Consider the following 17,463-nt stretch of genomic DNA (forward strand, 5'->3'; position numbering starts at 1 on the left):
GTCCGCGGACAGGGGGAAGGTCCTAGGACACATTCAACTTGCCAGAGGACAATACAAACAGCGTGCTCAGGACACCCCATTTTCTTTATGTATGAACATTTCAGGACACCGCGATTGTTCTTAAAACATTTTCACCTTGCAAACTAACAATACAGACAACACCCCCTGCAAACATTCCAAGACCCCACGAGTGTTCTTAGAACACTTTCAAGTTGACACAAATTCATTCTGTTTATTTACGAACATTCCAGAACAGCCGTGTTGTCCGCAGACAAATCGAACACAACAAAAGCGTCTAGCACATAAATAAAATACAACTTTGAACCTATCTCATACTCCCCCATCCTCCCCAAAGACATCTACACACCAACACACTCTACTAAATACACATTTTGAACAAACTTTCACCGCGCTGTCCGCGGACGTCTGCAAATGCAAGATGGCGGGCGCGACAGAAAATCTGATGCGCATCACGCACCACGCCGCCCAATCAGCGAACACGTCGCATGTCCGTGGGCATGACGCTAGCCGCTGGCCAATCGGGGTGCTGTCCGCGGAGCGAACAGGGAAGTCCATCCGCGAAGCGAACACAGATATCACTAATTTTTTTGCCTTACATTTTGGTCATTTTTTTAAAAACTACTGGACGGATTTACACCCAATTTACAAATGCACGCTTTCGGGACCGGGCCGCCGCTCCTGCCGCAAATTTGGTGTTAATCCGTCCAACGGTTCGGGCTGTAGCCGTGCGCAACATTTTTTCCCATTCAGTCTATGGGAAAAAAAAAGTTTTGGTACCCCCCCTATAACTTTTCCCCCCCTGGACGAATCCTCACCAACTTTGCAAAAATATTCAGAGTGGGCCATGTACTTTTTTTTTTTTGCAATGTTTGGTGAGGATTCGTCCAGGGGGAACAAAGTTATAAGCCGCCCAAAAAGTGCTCTTCCTATGGAAACACCAACTTAACCATAACTACATGGCCGCTACCGCGGCCATGTAATATAAGAATGTGAATAAGCTTATAATCATTTATTGACTTAGATGTACAGGTTTATTGCCCAGTTCCCTTTTGAGTAGGGGATGATTTCCTTCAGTAGGTCTATGTATACGAAAAGGGGATAGAGGCTGTAGGGAATTAATGTTTTAAAACGGGTGTGCTTCAGGGTCATGAAAAGAACTATAATAAATCAATATAAAGTGTGCGCACCTGACTTACGGTGGGTGAAAAAATCCCCCAGACTAGTTGTCCCCCGATTGAAACATCCTTAAGTAGGTAGCACCTGACATGATATAGGTGAGCTGGGAAAACAGATAGGTGTGGAGACAGAAAGAAGAGTGTAGAGAATGCCATGGGATCAGGCACAGCAGAACGTTAATTTCTGTAGCCATGTTGTGCTTCATTGAGCAATAAATGGCAGAGCCAAAGAGCAATGGGGAGTGGGTATGCACATTAACTAAAAGCTTCCATTTTAGATTTATATGTGATACATGCCCTTGTCTTACACTGTTGGTGAAATGTATATGTAGCTTTATCAGCTCATAACCAACAACTTGCAAGGGTGCAACAACCATCCACATATGTGTTTCACTCTAATTGGGGATTCTCAGCATGGTGGCAGTTGACTTTCTTGTGAGTGCAGCATTTGGGATTGTTTCCCAAGCACCAACAATATTATGGTGCGTTTGAAAACCACAAGAACTCCTCCTGCTACTTTAATGTGAAAATAGAACATGCCATTTCAGTAAACAACCCACACTTTCTACAGCGAAAAACACCACAGCCAGTTCAATCACAGGAACATGGACTGACTTTAGTTCATTCACAATCTGATTGATAGTGATTTTGCACTTCACTTCAGCTGATCTCAAAACAAAATCCAGCTTTAAGTAAGTATTGTGAGGGCAGAGGAAAACGTATAGTCCCTAATCCTTGGTTGTAATCTCTGTGCATCATGCAGGGCATGGATTTTGGTTAAGGGATTCAGTGCCTTGCCTACTTTGCTTGGGGGCCAAAGCTGGAAGTGTCCAGCACCTGATTAAAATCATCCCGGCCACCGCCTACTCCCCTCTTTATCTTTGGATATGCTGGGAGAGCTTTGGGATGAGGAGGCCATCATCCACATACATTGTGTACACATTGCAACAAAGAGTTAGATAACGGTCTCAGTGGGAGTCAGGAGGGGAACAGTGCATACTAAAGAAAGTAAATCCCAAAAATAATGAAGATCTGAATCAAGGCCCAGAGGGCGACAACATCCCAGATGGAATTAAGACAGTAGTGAATACAGCTAGGGAGCCGGTCAAGGAGGTGCCAAATTCCTACCATAAATCTACTGTGCCCCATTGCCCCAGCTCAATATTCTTGCATAGAGTACCAAAACCGTCCCTTAAACGAAAAGAACCCAGGGGAATACTTAGAAATAAATGCATGCACTGGCTGCGCTCAGTGAGGGTATGTTCTTTTCTAACCATGGACCATATTGTAGACTGTGTCAGAATATCCAAGAGTGAGGCAGATGATGTTGACTTATCCAGGATAACCCTACGATCTCCAAAAATGGCAAGGGACATATTGAACTATGGAGGGCCACATAATCCTCTGAGAAACAGTTTAATTTCTATGGGTCACACTTTTTTCGGAAACCAGCCATCAGCAACTGTCTTGATGGGGGCTAATGCTACCCCCCTGGGATGAGAACTGTGGGCTTTTCCGGACCAATGACCCTTAACGTGTTGCATGGCAATACCTGAAGGAACCATCTATCCAGCAATTTAGCACGATCCTGCTAATTTGCTGGATAGATTGAGGTTTTTTTAGTGTTCTGTCATTGTTTTTCTGATAATGTCTGTGTTGGGTGTGTTTGTAAATGTTTACAATCTGTGATGTGAAAACTTTTATGCCTTTTCGCCGAAATAAAGTTAAACGAACTAAAGAACATTTTTTTTCTGTGATTGACGGCATTTTATATTGATGAACCAAAATAACATATATTAGCTCGTGGAAATTATGATTGACCTCCTCTCGGCCAATCAGAATGTTCGACATGCAGTCAGACATGTACTCAATAACTACTGGTATGTACTGCATTCCAGGCATTCTGACTCTAAAAAGCAGGCAGTGGAAAAAACCGAAAGCATGTCTCTGCATTCAACAAGTAGCAATGAACCTTCCCAGAAAGATTTTGTTGAACAAGACACTCCAACCTAGTTTAACACAACAACGTTTAGGCTAAAACACGGAACAATAATTTCACTTTTGTAAAGAAGAAACATTCACACCATCATTAAACCTAAAGCAATGTAATGCTAAAACAAGGTCAGTTCAAGTTTGGAATTACAATTCTTTAACTTATAAAGACAACCTACTTATTAAACATGAAACCACATTTAATGTATAATACATTTGATGCACTTTACTCAGTATTGAACTCATATGTTTAACTTCACCACGACAACCTTAAAACCTTTACTCGTACTAGGACTATGTTTTCATACCCTGATAGACCTCGGGAGGCGTCATTATTGCCTGGCATAAAGGCCCTTTCCCAACCTATGGCCTGAGGCGAATATTAAAAGATCGAAGAAATATATGTCCAAAGTCAAAGAAAAACAAAATACAAAGTCAAATAAATAAAAACACATTGCACAAACTGCCCGGCCATTATGGGTGTAGTTACCTTAGAAGCAGTATTCTCTGATCCACCAACTAACCTGTGGTGACCTTGCCAGGAGGAGCCTATACTAGATTACACTAAAAAGCTTGTGTTAATCTTCAAAACTGGACAATATACAAAGTAGACAGTTGTGTGCATTTTCTTGATTTATCAAGTCCTTTTAATTACAGCTTGTGATAATATGTAAGCCTATAGTTAATTCTAAATATAGTAGGAGGAGCGAAGTCTCGCGAGATGACGGCTGGTGTTATCACGTGAGATTGGTGCTCCACACAGCCGTTAACAGTGAAAAAAAAGTTGAGTCGACAAGAAGAACCAATCGGCAGGCACTTGTACTGCTGATACATGCCTCTTTCGTAGGTTTTCACCAATAAGGTTTAACATCTCTTCTTGTCAGCTTGCCTGCACAAGCACTATATGCCAGTAGAGGGTGCACAAGTGCCCACCAAAAAACGACACCGGGATCCCCTCACATGCTTATTGGAGGTCTGTCTCCTTTAGACAGCTGAACATTCAGCATGCAGCACTGAGCGCTGTGTTGCTTTGCACAACCAGCTTTACAAATGTATGAACACAACCTTAAGCCCCAAAATGATGGGCTTACAATAGATAATGGATGTGCTCGTGTCCCGTTGACTTTCCATGCCAACACATGAAGAATAATCACGTGATCTAGTCAAAGAGTGTGGCTTTAATGGCTCCTCACGGAGGGCCCAGAACGCGTGAATGGGACCCATCTATGTCTGTTTCCCAGCGTTCCCGGAGGCTTCTCAAGCAATGGAGGCCAGATGTAGCCCATAGCTCCGAAGTGGCAAGTCAGCAACATATGCTTCATATACGTGAGCATTTCTTTTCATTTTTCATTTGAATATATGTAGTCGTCTCAACTTGTGATTTTAACGGAACGAGGAAACATTCATCTCTACACTAAGTTTGTCCCTGGTGCATTTATCACAACAAAGCGCCGCCTCCCCAGAGGGGTGACTCACAGAGAAGGCACAGCAATGGAATTTTAAGAATATCAAACTACTGTTTAGTCACGAAGAATGCAAGACTGCCATGCATGAATTGGCTTCTTCGGGAGCTGTTGCCATAATATATGTGGTTCTGATTTCCTTGGTTACTGGAAGTGCCAATTGCGCTACACTCGCTGCGATAACCACGCAGAAAGAAGGAAGGGGGCAAGAACAGAGCGAACAATGTGGCCACAGACATCGGGTGAAATGGGAGGGTCACACACCTACTCAGAATGCAGCATATGCAATTGGAAGCACGGAGATGGGTGAACCACATGTTGGGAAGGGTTCCAGCCTTCACACAGGTGGCAACCACAAACACAAATGCTACCCTGGCAGACAGTCCAGAATTGGAGACACACCCTCAGTGGGACCCAGGCTTGCATATGCACCATGGTAGAAAGAGGCCTTAAGCGCACAGATTCAAGGATGAGGGGGATGTGTACATCACAGTGAGTGGCATGGCATGCATTTAGACAATCAAAGCATTTTGACTTCAAGTATCCAACATAGACCACAGTTAGAATCCCCATGACTCATAAGGACCTAAAAGGACTTTAATGCCTTCTTATGCCAAGTCCTAAACTCAAAGTCAGAATCAAAACGCCCCAATCTGGGTAAGTAATAACTTCTTCCTCTGGAAGTCATTAAATGACTCACTTTCTATGGTATGCAGTGATAAAATCGCGGCAAAAATGTTGTATGTATAAAAAATCGCAGCAAAAATGCTGTGGTTTTACCTGTTAAAGGTGTACCCCATTACACCATTTAAGAGGAGTGGGGGTTGCGGGGATGTCCCCCGCTCCCCTTACATGGCATAATGGGTCCGGGATTTGTGGGGGTGTACCCTGCATCCTTTACATGGATTGCGGCGGCAAAACCACAGTCTTTTTGCCACAATATTTTGTGTCCACGGGCATTTTTGCCGCCATTTTTACACATGGAACCCTTTCTACTAGTGAGGATGAGTACAATACTGATCTTCATATTGACATAGGGAGCATGGACCAATGATGTACACTACAATATAATCAAAATAACATGAAGGGGGGCAGATGTGTGAATTCAAAAGAACCCTGAATTTAATCAGCTGCACATATAGTTGTCAAGTATGTAAAGGATATATGTTTTGAATAAGCTCAGTATGTATTAGATAAAGGATGAATAAGTACACAGGGTTACATGGGATACTGATAAATGGCGGGGGTGCACGGAAATTGCTGTGTCTGTAGAAATGCTGTAAATGAATCCTGGTCAAACAATGTCAAATTACTTGTTTGGTATTTGCATAACAAGAATCTCTGCTTGGAGGGCCCCACAACATTTTGGGATTGAGATACGAACTGGCAACTTGACTGATGAACAGTGCACCAGAACCCTCCACCTGGAATCCAATGACCAATAACTTGAATGATAAATGAAATATCTTCTTGCTATAGCTGCGGGATAATTCAAAGTAACTCTCGCTGAACTGTTCTGGCCATTACATTGTGCCAGTGGACCACACCCTGGTGTTGTCAGTCACCCAGAAAACGCAGTTGCTCACAGATGTCTCAAAAGCTCACATTTCTGTCAGGGGCTAACAGATTTGGCATGTGAAGGGAAATGGTCTAACTGGTGTTGAGAACATCAGATACGCTGATGTTTTAGACTCTCTTAATGCCCCTTTTGCCACAATTGAAACCTCTGGGCACAGTGGCCATGGAAACCTACAGAAAAGGGAAGGGTTTGATGACATACATCGCTGAACAACCACTGTGATTTTATATTTACCGCTTCAGACAACTTCCACACCTCTGGGCCGAAGCTACAGAACAGCAATACTTGGCAAGGATCCTTCCCGAGCTGAAACACCTTCCTCGAGGCAGAACATCACGGTTTGGCAAACAATGTGCAGCACTTTGTTCTAAATGGATCCAGAATCCTTGGATCTTAAAAGTGGTGGTCTGTACCCTGCTAAAAAAACAACATTCAAGAGTTCTTACCCCGTAAAACTCTGTTTGATTAAACACCTCCCTTTCCTACGACAGTCACCCATAGTAACGTAGCTGCTGCTCCCTCCTAAATGAATTTCCGGCTGGTTCCAGGACTAGAAGTGCCACAGGCACTGTGGTGGTGTCTATCATGTACGGCATCACAATGATTTTAAACGTTGATGATGTCAGTGCCCTGATTGTCTTAGAGATTACAGTAGTGCCTACAACCTTTGATCAAACCATACTCATGGGTCGACTACAGTGTACAGTAATACAAGGCTTAATATAACATCGGATCCATTCAATGATTTTGGGCACACACACTTTCTAGCAATTCAGCCCTGCGAATCAGGGGAGATCCAAATTTGTGCAGGGTACCTGAGGACGCAACCTTGAATATGTTCGGCTATGCATGAAATATGTAAAGATCTGGACTTCACTAAAATGTAATTCTTTAAACTCACCAAGTATGAGCTGGAAATATTATGAAAATGTAATGGTGGCCTGGACCTTCATGAATTTCACTGGTTCCGTGCCCTCTACTCAGTCAACATCGGCACCCCCCTTCCCCAGCACTGCCCCTGCGGGACCCCGGTCTGGCAGGTTGTGCATCCTGCCTGGGATTCCTCTGCTCTAGCACTTAGCCAGTGGCCCCCTCTCTGGCTCCCCCATGCACTTCCTTCCTGGGCTCCCCCCAGCACTTACCCATACCTTGCTCCACCCTCTCCCCTCCCTTCCCTAACTCCAGCACTTCTCTTCACCTCATTGCACTTTCCTGTCCGAATGTCACCCGGTCTAGTAGGACTAGGATTATGTATTCACTGTTTTTGCCACTGCTATTTACTCCCCTGTTACCTCCCCATGTGTCTTGTGGTTCCTGGAAGCACAATTCTGTTTTATAGGCGCCTAACAAATGATAAATAAATAAATAAATAAATACAATAAAATAAATGCATTGCTCATTTTTTGATGTGTATCTGTTTTCTGTTTAATTCAAAATTCTTAATACACCATTTTTCTTTTAAAACATTGGAGATTTCTGTCAGCATAAGATGGCATTAGTTCTCGATGCGTCTTAAAAAACAGATGAAAAGGCCTGAATATTTGGGGATATCATTCATGAACAATACTTAATGGTAGTGCATTCTTACGCTCCTGCTTTTAAGACCTTTGGCTGCTGGGGCAAATAGTCGGCTACCTCACCTTTTCCAATAATGTAGTCTTCTTTAATGTTTATATTATGCTCTCTTGCCTCTTCCAGATCTCAGGAATTACACAGTGACGTTGAACCATCCCTCTGAGCTCTTAATCAGCCACCCCTGTTACCAACTGAGAAAAGACACACCTCTGAGATTATCCCCATAGGAAAATATCATAAGGGGGCTCCTCCTGTCTTTCCTGTCACCCATGAGGTGGATGTCTTGTTTTTATTAAAGTGCACCTTTGTAGTCTGCTCAAGTAAGTTCTAATTGTGTTTCTTTGATTCATTCTTTAGGCATATGGGCCCTCTATGATCAAAACAGGGCCATTGCTGTATCTACAGTCATTGTGGTCTGACCATTGGTTGACCTGCACTGTTGCCAGCACTGCCTATGCCACCCCATGAAAGGTTGCACTGATTGCTGTGGCTTATAAAACCCTGTGATCCTCCTAATCTCATTTCCCCTGTCTCCGATTACACTCTGCCTGGCAGCCAATGATGTAAATGACAAAACATAGAAAGTGATCACTTGATGATGACATCTGTGTTATAAAACAAAATGGTCTCATGGTGCAAAAGAAGGGGATGATGGACGGCAGGTGTAATTGTTTAAAACTATATTGAGTTAAGTACAAAGGATGTTCATGTCCTACAATGCTTTTTTTGTCTAACCTTTACTGTTGCATGTAAAGTGGAGGCGCCAACGCATATTCCTAAAAGATGTTGTATCTCTTGACCACAATCACTGTCTTTGGAGGATCGAGATAGATCCAGATTAAGGACAAAGATGAAGAACCCTTGTCATGACTATATGCAGTCCTCTTCCTCTGATATTTATTTTTACCTTACAAAACACAGTGGCTCCTACAGCCATCAAAATGATGATCACAGTGGCAAAGCTGAAGAAAGTTGTTAATAATACTGTCAATTCTCTATTGAACTTCTCATGTACATACGAGAGGGGTACAGAAATAGCTGGTACCTCTCTGGGTGTGCATACAAATGTACTAAACGCAGGCGCATTCAAATATGATGTGACAATCTGCATTGCATTATGTTCTCCAGTACTAGCGTATGTTTGATCTGACCCAACATTTCTATGTGTCACACACATGTTTTACATCTTAAAGCAGTTAACATAGACAGAACAACAGAACATCTAACATAAAATGCACTAATACTAATTTACAAAACCTTAATGCATCATAAAATATACACTTTGTGCACTCTATTTGTGGTTTGTTTTCTGCACACAGTCTATTCTCCTCAAGTAGGAGACTGATATTTCCTACATGTTTCCACCGTAATCATCTACTGTAGCTTCGTCAGGGGGAACTTCTTATTTTCTGGGGCTGGTAAATTGTCCCCTGCAGGAAAAGAAAATAGTCTAGATTACCCTGTTTTGCTTTGTATTACTTGATTGTATACACAAACTCTTCCACTCTACATGTTAGTGCTGTAGTACTTTGGGATGTTTTAACCCACTAGGCTCTGGTGGCACCAGAATCAGCAAAATGGCCACAAAAGCCCTATGCGCGCTAATCCTATGAAAATTGTGCTGTGAAGCCGGAAAACATGGCTGCCAATCTACTTTGCCTGTGTCAGTAGTGGAAGCAGACCACACTGCTGAAACCTGTCACTGGGCTGCCCACCGAGTGAACATGGAAACTGCATGAAAGGCAGTTCTTTATTGCAAGGAAACCCAGAAATTGCTCTGAAATCCTTTTTTCTTGGTTCCTGAAAATACAAAATAATGGTTCCAAACATCAGAAAACATCCAACATCCTTGCTGGGTGTCACCCGTCACTGTATTTAAGGAATCAACAGGAGCACACAATGCCAGGAAAAACAGAACATATCATCAGAATATCCGCAGTACCAGAAATTGCATTACAAACTTAAACTTGTGCAGTTAAAATCAAATGGTTGGAATTAAGTGACTTGGTATCAAAAGTAATATAGGTTGCAACTATTTAATCTGCCTGTTTTAAAGACCGGAATTCTGTTTGCCTGTGTTAAAATTGTAAGTTTATTTTCAACAAAGAAAAATGTAACAATTGACTTTAAAGTAAGCCAGAATCAGCAGAACCACAAACAAGCTTCCACCACTGGGAAAAGACACCTCCCTTCTGTTTCCCACCAAAAGGCCAGGAAATCATATTCAGGTGTTGATGAAGAGGGGAGGAGATGTGGGCTGCTGCTCCTGGGAGAGACAAAGGACTTCCTTGGCTGAAAGGGTATGCAAATTAAGGTGTCAACAATAGCTCCTCCCAGAGGAAGAAGGCAGGGATTGCTCTTGAGCCACCAGAAAATGTGGGGGCGGAACAGACAGTTGTGTTGATTCTCAAAGCACAGAAGAAAAGTATATTTTTAAAAAGGACCGACAAAGGACTGTGCAAATTTGTAAAAAATGTAAAATTACAGAATTGTTAATGTGAATTCTTGGTGTACGTTTTAAAAGGACTCAGAACTCTGTGCGATGTTCTAAGAAGGCATAGTGAACATTTGGGTTTTGTAGCAATTGTATTGATGTCGGAAGCATGAAAGTTCATATGATTATACCCAGATTTCCTGCGCACATATGTATGAAATTGTGGACAAATCAGACAATTGGGTCCCGGACAAAAGTGTGAAAAGGTGCCAAATCCAGACCCAAGCTCTCACAGCGACGGGGCTTGGATGAATACTTGCTCCACCAAATATGTGACATGGATATGCTATTGCTATCAGGTTTGTAGAATTGTAAATATGTATTATATGAAAAGTAGATTTCATGTGCAAAAACAAAGGAGGTTTTTCCCTGGATCATAAAACACATCGTCATGATGACACTCTGGTTTCTTCTCCAATCAAGGGAGAGGAAAGACCCTAACCAATGGACTACCTATGGGGTGTGCCTGGGATAATTCAGCATACCCACCCCTTTAGGAAACAAATAAATAGAGACAGTTTAGGACCTAGAAACACACACACATTCAGCCACCAACCGATTGCTGGCGGAGCACTTTACAAGAGAAATCCATATTCCAGACTCCAGACTCCAGAACTTTGAAAGCAGAAAGGCCGATTTCCAAAGCTGAACTCTTCTCAGCTTGGCCTAAAAAAATCCAGAAACCAAATTTTACACCAGACCTCTAAGGGGAACCAAAGAACAGCCTGGCTGTGCTGTAGCTGCTTTCTTGCTAAGAATTTTTGCCAGAATTCAAAGATCCAACCCAGTAGAGCCGCGCTGTGACTAGATAGCTGTGAACCAGAAACAGAGCCTCTGAGATCCAGTCCAGTCCCACCGTGGGGTGTCCAGAGTGCCTTGCTGATCACTGACCAGACCAGTCCGGTGACCAGCAGTCTGTCCCAGAAAGCACCCCCAACCAGATCCCTAACGGGTCCATTCAAAACATTGGTGGTGAGTATCCATAGCATAAGATTGTCACTAGCATATGTACTGTCCATAAGTCATCCCTATCCGAACCCATCCTCTCTTATATCCAGAACTGCATTGATAGAAATTATTTTTGTCTTGCCTGAACTCTTTCTCTTATCCTATAGTCCTTTTGCAATAGTAGTGTTAAAATCATCTTTGCGCTGATATATATTTTCTGAAAAAAGGCGAACGTCTCAGCAGGCGAAACCAACCAGAGATATCCTGGGCTGGTGGCTGTGCTGTCGTGTAGTTTGCATCTTCATAGTCTACTCTAGTGTAAAGAACCTTGTTTGTAATTTAAAAAATGCATTCTTGTTTTCCAATTTTGCCTCTTTCTGAAAAAAACGACCTCCACGAAAACCTCCATAACTGTTTACTTGAAGCTAACATCCTAAGCTTTCCAACGAACCCAAAACCGCGTCTCAACTCCTTATAGTTTTTCCGCAATTGTGCTTACCGTGCGCGGAAAAGTTTGCTGCAGACTTTTTGGTTTGTCTCAAATGTATAACGTGTGAAATAGCTGTCATTGCACCCGTCCTCAAATTTAAGTTTTCTACTTGCTAGTTACTCTATAATCATTGTTAGTGTGTGTCTGAAACCATACAAAGCGGCTCCCACTAGTATTGACACCATTTCAGTGAATTAAATCAATTTTCATTGTTTTTACCATTCATGCAAAGCCAACTTGAAACCATTTTTGACAAGTTGGCAATCATTCCTGTTTCTCTCTCTGTGTTTGCTGGGGGGGAAATTGGGATTAATACTGTCTGTTGAATTCTGTATTCCTGAAACCTGTTTTCTCTCCTTCCATCTCTTTATATTGCATATTGGGGGGATTGAGTAGTGTGCAGGGGGAAAGAGTAATCACATTGCATTTTGATTGAACCCACACAAAAGTATAATTTATGTGCTGCATTATTTTTCCTATCATTACTCCTTGAGATTAAAGAGATTGTTAGTGTGACATCACCCCATTGGTGATCATTGTATAACCATTAAAATAGTGTGATACATATATTGTCAAAATCATAAATAAATATTTTTAATTTGCAAAGCAGCCTTATTCCTGGGTCAGTGTGACCGAGGGGATTCAAAGTGAGGGGCGTGATATAAGTGGTACATCGTTCAGAAATAGAAGAACTTATAGACATAAATAAATAATTAAGGGTTTCAATTTTGCATCCCACGCTAGGCATTGACTTAGGTGAAGTGCCAGGTTGAAATCACTTACAGTACCTTTATACTAGTAGTGGGCCTGGATGATAGCTCAGGGGTAACCCGTTTGTAAGCAAGACAACGCAAGGCAACACACGTTCAAATCCTGGTCCCACACATATAGACTCTCTGGTATTAAATGAATTATAAAACATTAATTAATTACCTGTCGCATTGGTCATCCTAATGCATTGTTCATTGAATACAGTTTCTGCCTTGTCTGGTTCAAGGATGTTCTGTAGGCAAAAGCAAAGCAATATGGCATTGCTAAGTGTTTAAACCCGTGTACAAATACTAAGTAAAACATAAACTTAGTGTGTGCCACATACTTGACTGCTCTTTTATGTTTGTCTTGTTTAAAATTTTGTTATGCAAAATTGAATTCACTCACTTACCTGGTGTCCACTGTGGTTATTTTGCTATTCTGGAAAGGGTATCAATACAAGGGTCAATTGTGATGCAAATATGAACTCTTTTGTGTGGTGATAACATCTAAGGTATTTCCATGATGCACTGAATGATTGTTCGGTAAGACTTGTAAATTCTCTGCAGCCAATCTTTATGTTAAAAGTTGTACATTTTCTTTCATAATTGCACATCAATCTGCAAAAAAGAGGAAAGGCGAATTGTCTCATAAGCTCAGAAAATTATGCTAAAAAAGAGACCATGTTTAATTAATGTCCGGAAATGTATACATCTTTCTCAGCGGTGGCCTGGTGAGTGCCTGAAGGACCCACTTCAAAAAGTCATCAGTCAGCATCTTGGGATTGGCATGTGCCATATGTGTGCTGTCATGGAATGGTTTGCTGTGTGGTTCAAAATAGATTTCGAGTTCCATATTTTATTGAGCATATTTAATATGTATACAACACCATTGAATACACAGTGAATTTAATGCAATTGGTTGTATGTTTGAGTGTTTATGGCTAACCGGAAATATCAAGAAACAATATTTGGTTATGGAGTCAAGCTATAATATGTTTTACAGTTTTTATTTGAGCAGGAATATTAATTGGAACTTATATTGATACTTTTTTCCAAACCTATTTTTAGCTTGTTTCATAACAACTAATCACAAGTGTATTATTTGTTATATGGATGTGTATTAAACATATGCAGTGTAATTTTTTTTATCGCCATTCCACCTTTTCATTTAGGGCAATGTCATGGCACTTTACTTTGAAAAGGAGCTTTTGTTTCTAATGGTGGAGTTTTTCTTCTTGCTTGTAGCCACCTTTCACCTATTTCAATATGGTCATCATCATGATCGTGTTCCAGGTAGTGTCTAACCATAGGAAATGGATCTACTCTCTTGCGACTGCAGCTTCTGTGCTCAATAATACTTGGTTTTACTTTTCTTGTTATTTTGCCAATACATCTTTTGTTACAGGGACACCTAATCTGGTAAACTACCATAGCTTTATTGCATTTTGTATAGGTTCTCGTCAGCCACGTACATGTAAGTCACACACTTCAGTGCTGCGTGTTGTGAATTTGGATACATCACATGTCCAACATGGAAATTGCCCATCCAATGCTGGGAGGCCCCATAGATCAGTGATCATGTGTTGTTGGCATGCTTCCAGAATGCCCAGGCATGTCCTCAATGAAGTAGTGTGTACACTGGTGCTTTTCTATACTCCAATCTTGGTCATTTGAAGAGTAGGGGACCCTCCAGCATAATGACCAATGTTTCAATATCATCTTTATGATCTTATGTGGAAGATAGAGTGTGCGTGCTCACAGAAGTCAGAATGTCTCCTTTTGGTGTTTCACGCTTGATCACCAGGCCTACTGCACCATTGGTGGCATCCAACATGGTTATTCATCTTCTGGATATATTGTCAACAGATCTACTTCTATTATCTATTGGGAAAGGGGGCTGTAGAACACAACATAATTAAACTGTTCCCACTAGAAACTCCGTATCTTCGGCAAGCTTCTATTTTTAAATCAAAATTCAATATAAGATTATGACTATTATGGTGCAATACTCTAAATCCGTTACATTACTTTTCACTGCATTGTGAAATTTATTTAAAAAATGTATGTTAAAGTTTTATAAAATACAAATATGCCATGTAACAGGAAAGAATAACACCCATAATACAAATACATAAAATCAAAATGACATTATAATCAAACGATAAAGACGTTATGAATGATAAATGAAATATGTCCTTGGTATTTATCTATGTATAGGTGGAAACGAACCCAGTGATTTTTTAAACATAATGATAATGACAATTAATACACACAGCGACACACATAAGCTAACACAGTGCATCATTTTTATAACACGTCACAACACTAATATTGACATCAACCGAGAAATGCCATCAACAATTGTATTTCAGGTATTTTGGTTCTCCAAAGCATTTAGAGGCCAGCAGAGCTATGCCTGCCATAAATCCATCAATCATGCATTAAAACATTCTACCACCTTTGGATCCACTATTTGGAAAACAATCATTGACGAATATCTTTGGTCATCCTTTTACAAGAGAATCCCCTTCATATTGCATTGACATAGTTTGGATTTTACAAAATGGACTCTGTGATTGAAGGGGGAAAGTGATGGGCATTGCTGTTGCTATGACAAAAACATGTAGCCTCGAAGTACAGCTATGAGCTGCCCTCAGAAAATCTGTTGGTATTGGCACCTAAAAAGAGACCGATTATCAAACCCAATTTGTGTTTTTCATTATGTGAGCTTGCACGAACAACTTCAGGTTTAGATTATAAACACGTGCATACCGTAGCATGACTTAGGGGAAAGGGAAAAGATAAAGTAAACCTTTCCCTTAAAGAACTCAACAGATAACTGCCTGAAGCAGCTGTACATTCGTAGTGGGTCTGACTTGCCGGAGAGAATGCATTCTATAAATAAGCCGCTGAATGCGACAATGTCCACCAACCAGATGTCAAAATCCTGCCGAGAATAAGAATACACTATGTGTGTATTTTTTATTGTATTGATTGACAGAATAACTGAGATTGGAAATGCCGAGAACTAGATGCATGCAGGGCTATGGAATCTATAAAGTGTTAAATTTCAACCTGAAGGCTACTGTCAGAACCACAGGGATTTGGAACTGTCAGTTTAACACTGTATGGGGGTAGGCATGCCCTGTACACCAGCCGGCATTGGTCATTTGCCCGGGGAAGGATCTGTGGGATTGTGGCACTTGTAAGGACTGCATTTCCCAGCATACCGCGATTATATGCTGATGACATTGTTGAGCGTTGATGGTCATAATGTATGATGCAGCCGGCACCAGTGTCCAAAACAGCTTACCTATAACAATAATAGTGTAATCCAGTGCTCCTCAACATCTCCATTTATTTGCATGCTTGCAGCCAGGCCCTTTTGACAGTGTTGGATTTGTTCCTCCAGTTGGATCATTGTTCTGCACATTGCAGGATTTCCATATTGTGACAATATGGACCTTATTTCTTTCTGTGGATTGCTTGTGGATTCCTGAGGTTCTTTTGTCCTTCAATCTTCAGACTGTTGGTATTTCTACCCCTCAAACTGTCTCTAGTAGTTATGTTTTGCTATTGGTTGGAAGGATCCACTTACCTCAGTATTGTCTAACACCAAATCATTCTTCTCCAAGTGAATATTCCTTGCCTCAATACATATATCTGTACAGTGCTTCTTTCTTCTTGAATATATTTTAGTGCTTATCTGAGTTGATATACTAATTCTTTGTTGTGTGTCTCGCAACTACCTGGGGAACGGTGCAGGGCCTTTCATCCTCCCCACGTTGGGTGGTCCACGGCAGACTGGACGCTAATTTTACCTCTTCAGTTGCTTGTTGTCTTATTAAGGATTGAGGGGAATAACGCTGGCCCTCTCCGGTCTATAACAGCTACAGAAAGCCTAAGCAGATCACATGGAATTGTGGTGACATGCAGAACATGACAGAGTTTTCTCAGTATGAGAGTGGTCATGTTCTGTAAAAACATCAGACTTCGGATGAAATGAGTAAAATGTTTCATTTCCATAGATAATCCGAAATCCAAAGAGGAGAGAATCAACTTCAGACTTAATTACATTTTGAGATATTGAAAACCTTCTCAGCTGGAGCAAAAGCCTGGGATCCTTAAGGCAAGGGTCACAGAAATCTTAAATAATACAAACATTGTTGTGAGAGAGAAACCAGACCACTTTATTTAATGAAAGGGTGCACTGCCTTAAAATCAATAAAGACTTTGGACTTCCTAACCTAATCTCATGTTTTTCTGCGTTACACTTATAACATCTTTCGTCCATCCATCTGGCCTCCACTCTCAGGAACTGAGAAATGTTTTAGAGTCAGGTTTCATCACCCGTGTGGTGAGAAACATGAAGCTAACTTTCCTCAGAATACTGAGGACAGGGCATAATGCTATGCCTTCTGATGATATTAAACAGTTTACTCATCTGAATGTTGAGCAGAAAGCTGTAAGAAACTCCAGAGCAAAGGATAATGGCCTAAAATAAAGTGAACCTAAAAAAAACGTTCTGAAAGTGTTCAAGAGGCATCATTCACAAAGGTATGCCTCGTGTTGGATTGCACGTCCTGCCATGATGAAAAGGATGCCTCTGTAAAATGCTACAGGTGAATAGTAGCACACGCCCAAGAAAATTCTTCAACTAAATTAAAGGAAACCATATCAACTACAACCATTCTTAAGGCCTTGTTAATTGATTTTGCGCAATGTCTTCTCAGTGCTGAAGACATGCCACAAACAGTGACTGCATCTGAATGCTCAAAATGACTGCAAAAAATGCCTGATTTCATATTTTAAAGACACACATTTAAATGAAGTATTTCTTCAATTATTGACTCACCAATTCCAAGGACATGAACAAACAGGAATGAAGTTGGAACTGTGCCCCATCTAATAGACAAGGCCTAGATCTTTGGAGTATTTACTACCAAAGGAACTCAGCAGGTTGAATAACATTGA

Source organism: Ambystoma mexicanum, chromosome 7p, assembly GCF_040938575.1.
Source record: "Ambystoma mexicanum isolate Mex_15411 chromosome 7p, UKY_AmexF1_1, whole genome shotgun sequence".
Lineage (NCBI taxonomy): Eukaryota > Metazoa > Chordata > Amphibia > Caudata > Ambystomatidae > Ambystoma > Ambystoma mexicanum.